This window comes from Rhinoraja longicauda, chromosome 16, assembly GCF_053455715.1.
Source record: "Rhinoraja longicauda isolate Sanriku21f chromosome 16, sRhiLon1.1, whole genome shotgun sequence".
NCBI lineage: Eukaryota > Metazoa > Chordata > Chondrichthyes > Rajiformes > Arhynchobatidae > Rhinoraja > Rhinoraja longicauda.
This window is the reverse complement of record NC_135968.1, coordinates 4,643,187-4,659,433: the sequence shown is the minus strand read 5'-3', so window position 1 is coordinate 4,659,433 and position 16,247 is coordinate 4,643,187.

The following is a 16,247-nucleotide window of genomic DNA, read 5'->3' as shown; positions in this document are numbered from 1 at the left end:
GTTCCATGCAAGTAACGTAGATAGAAATATAGAAACATACAAACATAAAATATAAGTGCAGGAGCAGGCCACTCGGCCCTTCGAACCAGCACCTCCATTCAATACGATCATGGTTGATTATCCAAAATCAGTACCCCTTTCCTACTTTCTCCCCATATCCCTTGATTCCATTTGCCCAAAGAGCTACATCTAACTCTCTCTTGAAAACATCCAGTGAATTTGGCCTCCACTGCTTTCTGTGGCAGAGAATTCAATAGCGAGGAAAGTAACAAGTAATAATGGCGCATTTGGATAGCAGTAAAAGGATTGGCCCAAGTCAGCATGGATTTATGAAGAGGAAATCCTGCTTAACTAATCTTTTGGAATTTTTTGAGGATGTGACGATTAAAATGGATGAAGGAGAGCCAGTGGATGTAGCGTATCTGGACGTTCAGAAAGCCTTCGATAAGGTCCCACACAGGGGATTACTGGGCAAAATTAGAGCACATGGTAATGGGGGAAGGGTATTGACATGGATAGAGAATTGGTTGGCAGACAGGAAACAAAGAGTAGGAATAAACTGGTCCCTGTCAGAATGGCAGACAGTGGCGAGTGGAGTGCCGCCAGGCTCAGTACTGGGGCAGGGGGGGGGGGGCGCAACTATTTACAATACATATTAATGATTTAGATGATGGAATTAAATGTAACACTGGGAGATTTGAGGATGACACAAAGCTGGGTGGCAGTGTGAACTGCGAAGAGGATGCTAGGAGGTTGCAGGGTGATTTGGACAGGTTGAATGAGTGGGCAGATGCATGGCAGATGTAGTATCGTGTAGATAAATGTCAGGTTATCCGTTTTGGCGGCAAGAACAAGGAGGCAGATTATTATCTCAATGGTGTCAGATTAGGAAAAAGGGAAGTGCAACGGGACCTGGGTGTCCTTGTACACCAGTCACTGAAAGTAAACATGCATGTACAGCAGGCAGTGAAGATAACTAATAGCATGTTGGCCTTCATAATGAGAGGATTTGAATATAGGAGTAAAGAGGTCCTTCTGCAGTTGTACAGGGCCCTGGCGAGACCACATCTCGAGTATCGTGTGAAGTTTTGGTCTCCTAATTTGAGGAAGGACATCCTTGTTGTTGAGGGAGTGCAGCGCAGGTTCGCGAAGTTAATCCCGGGATGCGGGACTGACATATGAGGTAAGATTGGAAGGACCGGGCTTGTATTCACAGGAATTTTGAAGGAAGAGAGGGGATCTTGTAGAAACATATAAAATTATAAAAGGACTGAACAAGAAAAATGCAGGAAAAATGTTCCCAATGTTGATGGAGTCCAGAACCAGGGGCCACAGCCTAATAAGGGCCTGTCCCACTGAGGCGATTTTTTTGGCGACTGCCGGCGACTGTCAAAGTCGTAGCACTTCGCCGAACTTTCCTTTTACCCGACGACAATGACCACGACAATGCCGAATCAGGTCGAATGGCGGGACTGTCATATGTTGAAAGACTGGAGCGACTAGGCTTCTATACACTGGAATTTAGAAGGATGAGATGGGATCTTATCGAAACATATAAGATTATTAAAGGGTTATCATATCATCATATATATATACAGCCGGAAACAGGCCTTTTCGGCCCTCCAAGTCCGTGCCGCCCAGCGATCCCCATACATTAACACTATCCTACACCCACTAGGGACAATTTTTACATTTACCCAGCCAATTAACCTACATACCTGTACGTCTTTGGAGTGTGGGAGGAAACCGAAGATCTCGGAGAAAACCCACGCAGGTCACGGGGAGAACGTACAAACTCCTTACAGTGCAGCACCCGTAGTCAGGATCGAACCTGAGTCTCCGCCGCTGCATTCGCTGTAAAGCAGCAACTCTACCGCTGCGCTACCGTGCCACGTTAGAGGCAGGAAACATGTTCCCAATGTTGGGGGAGTCCAGTACCAGGGGCCACAGTTTAAGAATAAGGGGTAGGCCATTTAGAACGGAGATGAGGGAAACGTTTTCAGTCAGAGTTGTAAATCTGTGGAATTCTCTGCCTCAGAAGGCAGTGGAGGCCAATTCTCTGAATGCATTCAAGAGAGAGCTAGATAGAGCTCTTAAGGATACTGGAGTCAGGGGGTGTGGGGAGAAGGCAGGAACGGGGAATGATCAGCCATGATCACATTGAATGGTGGTGCTGGCTCGAAGGGCCGAATGGCCTACTCCTGCACCTATTGTTTATTGTCTATTGTCTATTGAGATTACAGCGTCTTCTGAAATATCGTCAAAATTCCCATGCTGTCAATGCTTCTCTGGCGTCCTAATTTTCGCTGAAATCACTAACAAGTCGGTAAGTACTTGAGAGTTTTGAACTATAACAACTTGTATGGGTTACTTAAAACCAAGCTTCACGGTAACAAAGAATAAACCGGATTTACTTCCAATTTACTAATAGCTGTATTAAAAAAAAAAAATTTTTTTAAGTGGTTCAGTGGATTTTTGTGAAAAGTGTGTGGGCATTCTTTGAAAATGTATCTGGTTTCTGAGTTGAATATCTGGGTTTGGAGCCCACTTTAAATGTAATGGCTGAGGCCAAAAACATCGCGAAAATTCCCACGCTTACCTGACCGTCAAACTGTCGCCTCTAATCTACCTGTCAAATGTCCTGACGGTAAATAAATTCGTTAAACACAAGCATTTAATGGTATTTTGAAATGCCTTTATTATTTTAATATTATGTGCTTCTAAATGCATCATAAGAGAACCTATCAAACCTGGGGACAGCATGCGACAGCGACCGCAATAAGCTACGATACCTGGCGACAAGCCAGCGGTCGCCGAGAAATTTCAAACCGTTTGATTTCACAGCGACGCGCCGAGATCCACTACGATCCACTACGATCTTTGGAAGACTCCTCACGATCATGCCCGCGGCACCCCGGCGACAGCCAGAATCGGGGTGATGTGCTCCCTTTTACGGGTACCCGTCAGGAGTCTCGCTGCGGCGTTTTGGACCAGTTGCAGGCGGGACAGGGAAGATTGGCTGATCCCAGTGTATAGGGAGTTGTGGCATAATTGCTTCCAGTGGGGCGCCGGCGTGTATAATAAGGGATCCTTTGGAGATTGACAAACACATCTGGAAGAGGACTTGCTCCTACTCCGATAACATGCACGCCTCACCCACCGGATTGGCCTATTCCATTTACTATACTTCGCTTGCAGTTATCGCTGTGCCAGGTAAACTATTGTAGGAAGCAATCCGTATTTTAATTAAATTGTATCGCCGACCCGCGGGAATGTAGACGTACAATTGTATAAACAGTTGGCCGGAACTCATCCCACGTAATTCATGCGGTTTTGGACGCCACGCCTTGGGAACGCTACAGTGAATTTGAACGGCTAAAGTACCAGCTCAGCGGCGCGTTACTGAGGTTCATGTGCTGAGGACACATTTTGCAATCACTCATTACAATAGCTGTGCACAGTGGACGGACCATGGTTGTTCCCTGTCTGAATAGCATGCAACTAAACAAAGCAAGGGAAAACGAATTCCCATGTTTCAGACGCTTCGAGGTTTAATTGGGCGTAGGGAGAGGCAATCCAAAAATACGAACGAAGCAACACCTTAAAATTATGTGAAAAACACGAGTTGTTCGTGTACAAAGTCGTAGAGTTGGCAACCCCCTCCACCTGAACGAAAGGACGCTGGACCAATTAAACGTTGGTGCAGCACAGTGGAAGGGTTGCTTCCTTACAGAGAACAAAACACCCCAGGAACTGCCACAATGCACCCCACAATGTCCGGCCATACACGATGCCAAGTCAAACTAATCCTCTCTGCCTGCACATGATCCATATATATTCCATTCCCTGCATATCTATGTGCCTATGCAAGCTCCACTTAAACGCTGCTATCGTATCTGCCTCCAATACCACCCCTGACAGCGCGTTCGAGGTACCCACCGCCCTCCGTGTTACCAACAGCGCACCGTCTCTAAAATTTGCGCTGCACACCTCCTCTACAATTTGCCCCTCTCACCTTAAACCCTCGCCCTCTAGTCTTTGACATTTCCACACTGGGAAAAGGGTTCAGTGTTGCCAAGCACAGAGGCTGCAGTGTAGTTAAAGGATGTAGGCATCAAGCCGCAGGCACGGCTCCTTGTAACCAGTCCAGCAGGTCGAAGCCGTCAGACGATTGAGTTCGAGTTCGGTATTCCGACTGAGCATGCGCAGGTCAGAGGTCGTAAGGGCAATGCATTGTCGCCAGTTGATCTGCTGCGTGTAAACAAACCTTCGTTTCATCCGTTTTTTCTAGTTTTGCTTCGTGGAGGTAAGAAATTAGTGCTTTCAAAACTGTTAATTAGGTGTGAATATGGTTAGTTTGTACAAAACTACGATGATTTTGTAGGTTTTCTTGCTTTATGCTTCAGTGAGTGAGCAAGAATGTGACTGAATAACAAGCATTTTTTATTGTTCTTTGTTTTGGCGGGGGAGTGCAGAATGAAATGAAATGTATGATTTCTATAACGATCAAGAGACTTCTGAATGAGTCACGGTTCATCTCTGAGGCTAGAATATTTGTCATGGTTAAAGTTTGATCCAAGTTAAGGACATATCTATTTCAACCTGTTGCAGTGCTGCACCGAACGTGTTATCTTACCCGATCGCAGACATGCTGGCCGTTATGTCGCTCGCAGAAATGTTGCCGTTAATTCGCACTGCAGAATTAAGGTGGGAAGCAAGACGATCCCGTGACGCGTTATGTTTTCATTTTTCGCCGGAGGGGCAAGAATATCCGGCGAAGTGTTCGGACCAACAAACTGAGTGACATCAGTCTGAGCCGCCTGCCCCTTTAACTCAGCGGTTTGGATAGACATCTCTGAAGAAAAGGAATAGGTGAAGTGTCGGGTCGAGACCCGTCTTCAGACTCTAGTTGTGGTATCAACAACTCACAGTATGTCTGAAATATAATTTATTTACTTGTTTATTTTTTTTTAAATTATATGCAAATAAAAACATATCCGCGGTCACGGGATCGCACCACTCCACAACTTAATTCTGAAGTGCGAATTTACGGCAACATTTCTGCGAGCGACGTAACGGCGAGCGTGTCTGCGATCGGGTAAAATAACACGTTCGGTGCAGCACTGAAACAGGTTGAAATAGAAAACGCTGTCCTAAACTTGCATCAAACTTTAATCACGACAAATATTCTAGCCTCAGAGATGACCCGTGACTCATTCAGAAGTCTTTTGATAGTTATAGAAATCATACATTTAATTTCATTTTCCACCCCTCATCAAAACAAAGAACAATAATAAATGATTATTCGGGCACGATCTTGCTCACTCACTGAAGCATAAAGCAAGAAAACATAAAATATCATCGTGGTTTTCTACAAATTAACCATATACACACATAATTAAGAGTCTTGAAAGCAGTATTTTCTTACCTCTACGAAGCAAAACTGGAATAAAAACGGATGAAACGAAGGTTTGTTTACAAGGAGCATATCAGCAGGAGACTATGGTTAGCCCGTGCGACCTATGACCTGCGCATGCTCAGTCGGAATAGAACGCTTATATAAACCACGGGGCCTCCAGCTGCTGCCAAGAAGCTTATTTCCCCAAGTGAATGTTGGTCGAAAATGTTAGTCGTGTTTGTGGTAACAAGATGGAAAAACAAGGTGGCGCAGCGGTAGAGTTGCTGCTTTACAGCGCCATAGATCCGGGTTCGATCCTGACTACAGGCGTTGTCTGTACGGAGTCTGTACGTTCTCGGTTATCTCCGGGTTTTCCGGTTTCCTTCCACACTCCAAAGACATGTAGGTTTGTAGGTTAATTGGCTTTGTCAAATAGTAAATTGTCCATTGTGTATGGGATGTAGGTTAATTGGCTGGGTAAATGTAAAAAAATGTCCCTAGTGGGTGTAGGATAGTGTTAATGTACGGGGATCGCTGGGCGGCACGGACTTGGAGGGCCGAAAAGGCCTGTTTCCGGCTGTATATATATGATATGATATGATATGATATGTTGCTGCGGGGATCGCTGATCGGCGTGCACTCAATGGGCGAAAAGGTCTGTTTCTGCGCTGTATCTCTGTACTAAACCAAACTAATAATATTTCGGGCATGTAAAATAAGAAAACTTCCAATAGACATGTTCAGCAACTATATCATTTGAAATATATAATTTATTATCCAACGGGTCCCGTTAACGTATCAGAAAGCAAGAACATCCATTCCACAATTGAAGTATTTTACAGTAGAATAAACACATCTTTCTGAACAGCTGTAACAAATACTTACATTTTGAGTGGTTTAAATGATCCGTGGATTTAAATATGATCCAGTTAGCCGGGTTTAGTGATCAGTCTCAACTCCAAGGAGGGTTGGTATGTAAGTTCCTATCCCTTAAAGTATCAACACTTTATGATTTGTTTGGTTGCAATGTTCTCTTCGACTGCATTTTGTAACTCTGTCTCTCTCTTTCTGTGTCTATTTATGTGCGCGTGTGTGTGTGTGCATGTGTTCGAATGTGTGTGCTTGGGTGTGTGTGTGTGTGTATGTGTATATGCACATGTTCGTGCCTCTGTGCATGTGTTCGTGTGTGTCTTATGTTCGTTTGTGTGGGCATGTGCACTTGTATATTTGTGCGTGATGTGTTCATGTGTGTCCGAGTGTGTTTTTGTGTTCGTATCTGTGTGTATCCTGTGTTCAATTTGTGTGTGTTCGTGTATGTGTGATTTTGTTCGTGTTTGTGTGCGCGCATGTGTATTCGTGTTCATGTGTGTTTGTGTTTGCGTATTGTGTCCTGCAGCAAATTTAGTGGCGATAGTGATCCTGCATCGAGGCAAATGCGGTCTCTCCAAGTGTATCGCTCGCTACCTGCTGGCCATGTCGACAACGGATCTGCTGGTCATTATCACCGCTGTGATAATCAACAGGATGGGTGGCATTTTTTTTCCTGGCAGTTTCCTGTCCATAACCCCAGTTTGCAGTGTCAGCCTTACATTGACTTATGCAGCCAGGGTCAGTTCTGTCTGGTTAACGGTCACTTTCACCTTTGACCGGTTTGTAGCTATTTCCTGCCAGAAACTGAAAGCTACGTATTGCACCGAGAAGACAGCAGCTGCTGTCATAGGAACGGTGTGTGTGTTGGGATGTGTAATAAATATCCCATGGTATTTTGTACTGGAACCAATTTATATAATCGACAACGTTCCATGGTATTGTAAACTGAAGGAAATCCGTTATACTTCGTCAGTGTGGACAGCACTGGACTGGTTTGACAGAATTGCAACCCCGTGTGTCCCGTTCTTCCTGATTTTGCTGCTCAATGCGCTGACGGTCAGACACATCCTGGCGGCCAGCAGAGCCCGCAGGAGGCTCCGGGTCCAGAGCAATGGAGAGACTCAGAGCGACCCAGAGATGGAAAGTCGAAGGAAGTCCATCGTTTTGCTATTCACTATCTCCGGAAGTTTCATCCTCTTGTGGATGACATATGTTGTACAGTTCCTGTACGTCCGCATTACGAACGAATACAACTTCCAAAGCTACAGTGACCCCAGGTTTATTCTCCAGGAAGCCGGAAACATGCTTCAACTTCTGAGTTCTTGCACCAACACGTTTATTTATGCTGCGATTCAGAGGAAATTCAGAGACGAGTTAAAGAATATAGCTCAGAGTGCATTTAGTGTGTTCTCCAAATTATATACTGCAAAAATAAATTGAAATAATCAGGAAAATAATGATTGTGGCCAATTAACAGTCTCAGAACTTGAAATTTACTTTAAAAACTGATTTTTTTTTTACGGGATGGGAATATTTCCACGTTTTGCAGCATCTATAAGCATTTCACCATCTGTAAATCCAGGAATAGTGCAGAGATTTCAAATGTATGGTGTTAATATCCCCGCTCCATCGCATTGTCCCACAACACATTTTGTTTTATTTTACTTTGCATTGAATAGATTGATAGAAATATACTGCATGAAAACAGGTCATTCGGCCCAGCGTGTCCATGCTGTACACTCTAGTTCTACGTTATTCCACATTCTCATCCATTCCAAACACACAAGGAACAATTTTCAGAGGCCAATTCATCTACAACACTGCACATCTCTGGCATGTGGGAGGAAATTGAAGCACACGGAGGAAACCCACGTGGTCACGGGGAAAAGTGCAAACTCCATGCAGACAGCAGCCGAGCTCAGGATCGAACCTGGGTCTAAGGCGCTGTGAGGCGCCACCCCTACCCGCTGAACCGCTTTGTCGCTCTAACCCCTACCTTCTTAAATGCGTTCAGCAACTTGCCCTCCTTTCTGCACGTTATCAGTACACTAATTACAACAACAAATCGTTCGTTTACTCCTAGTGTGGAATTCAAAGGGGTGCTCAACGTGAAATATACACCAGCGGCCAGCGGAACCCATGGTATCCCAGCCCCAGGAGAGTCAGAGTGACCCAAAGATGGAGAGGCGGGAAAAGTCCATTGTCTTACAGTTATTCGTGCCCATCTGAATCCATGCCCTGAGATCAACTGCCTTATTTATCAGGCATCTTGCATTCAGTGCATTTATTTGAACCTATCAAACCTGCCCCACTCCCCGTGCCCTGCTGATCCGACCTGCTTGCTTTAACTTCTATATTTATCTTAATTTTCTCATCTGCCATTCCAGTACTTTGGGTCACGCCCACCGTTCGATTTGTTTAATCACCCTCCAGAAGAGCTGTAAGAAAGCTCTCTGAAAGGACATCAGTCATATTATCTTATTCCTACCCTCACTAGCGGTAGGCACCTCGAGTAATCCATAGACTACAGCTCTTGCGGTCCTGCATTTCACCTCACGTCTAACTTCCTCAACCCTTTTTCTATCAATGTCATTGCTAGCAACATGCACAGTGACCTGTGACTGCTTTCCCTGGGAACCGGTTCCCTGGCCCCCACTCCCTCATCTTCACCATGGATGTCCAGTCACTCTACACTTCCATCCCCCACAAGGATGGTCTCGAAGCCCTCCGTTTCTTCCTCGACCATAGAACCAGCCAATCCCCATCGACCAACACTCTCCTCCGCCTAGCAGAGCTGGTTCTTATCCTCAACAACTTCTGCTTTGACTCCTCCCACTTCCTCCAAACCAGAGGCGTAGCTATGGGCACTCGCATGGGCCCTAGCTACGCCTGCCTCTTTGTCGGGTACGTCGAACAATCCCTGTTCCAGACGTACACTGGCCCCATCCCCGAACTCTACCTCCGCTACATCGACGACTGCATTGGTGTTACCTCTTGCACCCATGCAGAACTCACTGACTTCATACACTTCACCTCCAATTTCCATCCTGCCCTTAAATATACCTGGACTATCTCTGACATCTCCCTCCCGTTTCTGGACCTCACCATCTCCATCACAGGAGACAGACTATTGACGGACATTTACTACAAACCCACCGACTCGCACAGCTATCTGGACTACACTTCTTCCCACCCAGTCCCCTGCAAAAAGTCTATCCCCTACTCCCAATTCCTCCGTCTACGCCGCATCTGCGCCCGGGATGAGGTGTTTCACACTAGGGCTTCCGAGATGTCCTCGTTCTTCAGAAAACGGGGCTTCCCCTCCTCCATTATAGATGAGACTCTCACTAGGGTCTCTTCTACATCCCGCAGCTCCGCTCTTGCTCCCCCTCACCCCACTCGCAACAAGGACAGGATCCCCCTCGTTCTCACCTTCCACCCCACCAGCCAGCGGATCCAACATATCATCCACCAACATTTCCGTCACCTACAACGGGACCCCACCACTGGCCATATCGTCCCATCCCCTCCCCTCTCTGCGTTCCGCAGAGACCGTTCCCTCCGTAACTCCCTGGTCCACTCGTCCCTTCCTACCCAAACCACCCCAACCCCGGGCACTTTCCCCTGCAACCGCACGAGATGCAACACCAGTCCCTTTACCACCCCCCTCAACTCCATCAAAGGACCCAAACAGTCTTTCCAGGTGAGACAGAGGTTCACCTGCACCTCCTCCAACCTCATCTATTGCGTCCGCTGCTCTAGATGTCAATTTATTTATATCGGCGAAACCAAGCGCAGGCTCGGCGATCGCTTCGCTGAACACCTGCGCTCGGTCCGCATTAACAAAATGTTAACCAGCACTTTAACTCCCCCTCCCATTCCCAGTCTGACCTCTCTGTCATGGGCCTCCTCCAGTGCCATAGTGAGGCCCGCCGGAAATTGGAGGAGCAGCATCTCATATTTCGCCTGGGCAGTTTGCAGCCCGGTGGTATGAACGTCGACTTCTCCAACTTCAGATAGCTCCTCTGACCCTCCCTTCCCCTCCTCCTTCCCAGATTTCCCTCTATCTTCCTGTCTCCACCTATATCCTTCCTTTGTCCCGCCCCCGACCTCAGTCTGAAGAAGGGTCTCGACCCGAAACGTCACCCATTCCTTCTCTCCCGAGATGCTGCCTGACCTGCTGAGTTACTCCAGAGATAGATAGATAGATAGATAGATAGATAGATAGATAGATAGATAGATAGATAGATAGATAGATGGATGGATGGATGGATGGATGGATGGATGGATGGATGGATGGATGGATGGATGGATGGATGGATGGATGGATGGGTGGGTGGATGGGTGGGTGGGTGGATGGATAGATGGATGGATGGATGGATGGATGGATGGATGGGTGGATGGATGGATGGATGGATGGATGGATGGATGGATGGATGGATGGATGGATGGATGGATGGATGGATGGATGGATGGATGGATGGATGGATGGATGGATGGATGGATGGATGGATAGATGACTATCTCTGAGATGCAACAAGATCTATATGTCCTGCTGCCTGATTCTCAAAATGCTTAAAATTACCTTATTTGGATTGTAATCTCAGGCCCCCAATATTCAACTGAAATCAGAGTAACAATTACTCTTGGAGTTTTCAATCAACCTCAAGGTTACTAGAGTTGTCACAGTAAGAGATCCTATCCATGTAACCGTATAAATATTTCTTAAATGTTGCAGTAGTACCGACCTCAACTACTTCCTCCTGCAGTTTGTTCCACACATCCACCACCCTTGGTGTAAAAACGTTCCCCTCAGGTTCCCAGTAAATCTCTCCCCCCCCCCCCCCCCTATCTATTCCTCTTATGACTGTATGCCTCTACTTGATCACCTCCCCCACCCCACCCCACCCTCCTGCGCTCCAAGTAATAAACCCCCAGCTTGCTCAAATGTTCCCTATAACTCAGTCTTAGGAGTCCTGGCAACATCCTGATAAATCTTCTCTGCACCCTTTCCAGCTTGATGTGAAGTTTTGCACATTTGCAGAAAAGCTGAGGAACAATCCAAACGAAGTTACATAATTCTAAAGGGTTACAGTGGCAGAGGGTACACACACACGAATGTTCACTTATAAAATGGAATACTAAGAGAGTGATTATTAAAGCATTTGGAAAACGCTACTAGAGATATAGATCACAAGATAAGCGAAGAAATAAGCCGAAGTGCTGGAGTAACACATCGGATCAGACAGCATCTCTGGAGAGCATCGATAGGTCACGTTTCGGATCGGAACCCTTCTTCAGACCCAGTCTGAATAAGATCATGACCTGAAACGTCATCTATCCAATAATTCAATGATACTTTATTGTCACTTGTATGGAGGTACAATAAAATGATTTGATTTGCATGAAATCCGATAACATCATAGAGCAGTCCTCACCTAGGCAGTACACAAGTATCTGCTTTCCGCAGAGACCGTTCCCACCATAACTCCCTGGACCACTCGTCCCTTCCTAGCCAAACCACCCCCTCCCCAGGTACTTTCCTCTGCAACCGCAGGAGATGCAACACCTGTCCCTTTACCTCCCCCCTCGACTCCATCCAAGGACCCAAACAGTCCTTCCAGGTGAGGCAGGGGTTTACCTGCACCTCCTCCAACCTCATCTATTGTATCCGCTGTCCCAGATTTCAACATATCTACATCGGTGAGACCAAGCGCAGGCTCAGCGATCATTTCGCTCAACACCTCCGTTCAGTCCGTCTTAACCAACCTGATCTCCCGGTGGCTCAGCACTTCAACTCCCCCTCCCATTCCCAATCTGACCTTTCTATCCTGGGCCACTTCCATTGTCAGAGTGAGGCGCAGCACAAATTGGAGGAACAGCACCTCATATTTCGCTTGGGTAGGTTACACCCCAGTGATATGAACATTGACTTCTCTAACTTCATATAGTCCCTGCTTTCCCTCTCCATCCCAGTTCTCCCACTGGTCTTCCTGTCTCCGACTGCATCCTATCTTTGTCCCGCCCCCTCCCCTGACATCAGTCTGAAGGGTCTCGACCAGAAACGTCACCGATTCCTTCCCCCCAGAAATGCTGCCTGACCCGCTGACTTACTCCAGCATTTTGTGTCTACCTTCGATTTAAACCAGCACCTGCAGCTTTTTTTCCCTACACACCATGTAAATCCAGGAATAGCTTTGGATTTCTATACCTTCCACTCCAATTGCGAAACCAATATGGGTGCATTTACCCAGAGGATGGCAAATCCTCCATTCGTGACATCAAGAGCGCTGGCGCAGGATGAGCATGCACACTGCTCGCAGCGGTGAGCCGAGCAGGCGGGACCGAGATGGCAGGATGGATTGCGGAATGTGTGGTTTGAAATTTGATCCCTGGAGGGGCGGAGATGCTTCATGAATATAAAGCGTTTCCTTTATCCTCAAAGGAAGGACCCGTGGGCTCCATCTTTTTAACTACGGTAATATTTTCGAGAGGACGGGTAGTCTCCAAGATGTGATGAGAGCGATCTTGGTAAAGTGTATGGATGTCTTGGTAGCGGAGGCTCAAGACCTGTGCGCGGCCAACTTGCTACAGGAAGCTCGAAGCGCATGCGTGACCACCGTAACAGAGGAAGCTCATAACGTATTTATTCACAAAATGCTGGAGTAACTCAGCAGGTCAGGCAGCATCTCAGGAGAGAAGGAATGGGTGACGTTTCGGGTCGAGACCCTTCTTCAGACTGACCTCATAACGTGTGCGCGGCCATCTTGGTAGTGGCGGAACGAAGTTTTGCGCGGCCATCTTGGTAGAGGCGGAACACCTGACGCATGGCCATCCTGGACGCTCAAGGCGCATGTGCGTCCGCCCTGGCCGCGGCCCAAGCGGAGGTTGGACTTCGGGCGAGGTTTTGGGTCCCGGGGACTCGGAGACATCGCGGACCGGACAAGTCTCAGCTTGCACACAGTGAGTAATGGTACATTTCCGCTTTTTTTGCAAGCAATTAACCCCCACACACAGCAACGCGGTATGGATTAGGTTACGTTTTTAAAAAAATGTTAATCGTGGGATAAACTTATGCGACAAACAATCACAGAATTGTTGCGGCACGGGAGAAGGCCCCTGGAGTACATCCATGCTTTTACAAATTTCAAAACAGTAATTCTGCCCCTCGAGTCTATTATGTCTCATCGAGCAATTCTATTCCCCCATTGATTTCCCTATCGTCTCATACGCGTCCATCAACATCAACCTGGTCCTCCCACTAGCAGCCTTATCCACATTTACAATGGCTAACGAACCTACCGGCCATCATATATTCAGGATGTGGGAGGTAACCAGATCAGGCAGGGGAAACCCATACGGTCACAGGAGGATAGGACAAAGTGCACCCAGTGGTCAGGATTAAACCCGGGTCTCCAATCCTGTCTACACTACTGGAGTAGCTACACTACTCCACCGTTGCTGTTCCTCTCCTGGTCAAGCTGATGCAGTAAGTCCTGTGCCCCCACTAATTTTTCCATACTCTGACAAATTATTTTCTCCTTAAGCACCTCGCAAAGCCATTCTGGAGGCGCTGGTCATTTCCATTTCCTTTTGCCCGAATAGGCAGAGAATTTCAGGTTGAAAAAAACACCTTATCTTTGTCCCAAAATTGTAAATCTATGCCCCTTTGCCCTTGAACAGAAGGTAACAACATTCTATCTATTCTGAGACAAGAGTGTTTACATCAAACTGAGGGTGAGGCAGGGCGTTGTTTGTTTTCTCCAAAACATACCACATCCAGCATATCACATCACATGGGCGGTACAGTGGGCAGCTGATAAAGCTGTTACCTCACAGCTTTCGGGATGCTTCAGGGTTCAATCCTGACCTCGGCTTCTGTGTGTGGAATTTGCACGTTCTCCCTGTGACCGCGTGGGTTTCCTCCCACATCCCAAAGACATGTGGGTTTGTAGGTTAATTGAAAAATTGCCCTGAGTGTGTGGGGAGTGGATGTGAAAGTGGGATAACATGGAACTAGTGTGAACAGATGAGTTCTGTAAAAAGGAACTGCAGATGCTGGTTTAAAGATAGACACACAAAGTTGGAGTAACTCAACGGGACAAGCAGCATCTCTGGAGACGTTTCTGGTAGAGACCCATCTTCAGACTGGTTAGAGATAAGGTAAACAAGAGATAAAGATGGTGATGTGGGAGATAAAGAACAATGAATGAATGATATGCAAAAAAGCAGCGATGATAAAGGAAACATGATTGATGGTCAGCATCAATTTGCTGGGCTTAAGGGCCTGTTCCCATGCTGTATCTCTAATCTATACACTGAACTCAAACATCCTCCAGCTTAATCACATGCTTTGTGTGGTGAGGCAACCAGACTAGGTTTAATAATACAATAACAAGGAACTGCAGATGCTAGTTTATGTCAAAGATAGACACAAAATGCTGGAATAACTCAACGGGTCAGGCAGCATCTCTGGAGAAAATGGATAGGTGACGTTTCAGGTCCGGACCTTTCTTCAGACTTGGGTCTAATAATAGATAAGCCTTCTGATTATGGACTTTAGTGTCCTGCCAATGCCACCTGTTAAACATATTGACCTGTTTTCTGTGAGAAAATATCTTATTAGGGCCTTGAACGTAACTTCACATGCAAAGGCAACAATGCCTCCCAATGTGTCACAGCTGACACTAAGAAAGGATTTTTTTTTCACAAAATGCTGGAGTAACTCAGCAGGTTAGGCAGCATCTCGGGAGAGAAGGAATGGGTGACGTTTCGGGTCGAGACCCTTCTTCAGACTGATGTCAGGGGGGCGGGACAAAGGAAGGATATAGGTAGAGACAGGAAGATAGAGGGAGATCTGGGAAGGGGGAGGGGAAGAGAGGGACAGAGGAACTATCTAAAGTTGGAGAAGTCAATGTTCATACCACTGGGCTGCAAGCTGCCCAGGCGAAATATGAGGTGCTGTTCCTCCAATTTCCGGTGGGCCTCACTATGGCACTGGAGGAGGCCCATGACAGAAAGGTCAGGCTGGGAGTGGGAGGGGGAGTTGAAGTGCTTGGCTACCGGGAGCTCAGTTTGTTTAACCATCGTCAAAATCAAAACCGTGCTTGACTTCTGTATTTCCTTTGCAGGTTATTTTTTAAATGAAAATTTGAAGACGCTGAACTCAAACCAAACAATAACTTTGGCAAGATAAATTAAAGTCATCCGATCCTGAATATCATCGGCCTTCAAATGTGGAGGAAGGTGTGCTGGTCTGTGGCAAAGGATTTCAGTAAGTGAAACTGGGGAGACACTTGCAGATGAGTGAAATCTCCCCTGTGATCTCACTGTGCAACGCGATTTAACACTGTTTGAAAGACACTGCGCCGTTCCCAGCAGAGGGGCGCCCTCGAGGTCATCGTCCAACCTGGAGCTGCGCAAGGACTCTGACTCCACCGAGAAACCGTACCAATGCAGGGACTGCGGGAAGGGATTCAACTGCCCGTCCCAGCTGGAAACGCACCGGCGCATTCACACTGGGGAGAAGCCCTTCATCTGCCCCGTGTGCGAGAAGGGGTTCGCTCAGCTGTGCAACCTACTGACGCACCGGCGGCTTCACACCGGGGAGAGGCCATTCACCTGCTCTGACTGCGGGAGGGGCTTCACGCAGTCGTCCAACCTGCTGAGGCACCGGCGCACTCACACTGACATGAGGCCCTTTCGGTGCCCAGACTGTGAGAAGAGCTTCAAGACCACCAGGGATCTGATGACGCACCTGGGCACACACACTGGGGAGAGGCCATTCACCTGCTCTGTGTGTGCAAAGGGATTCACTCGGCCCTCTCACTTGCTGAGGCACCAGCAGGTTCACCTGCGACTGTTGGGATTTGATTCACGGAACATAGTTCCCTGAAAGCGGTGCCTCCAAGTGGACAGGGTGATAAAGAAAGCTTTTGGCACGCTGTCCCTCATCAGTCACAATATTGAGTACAGATTT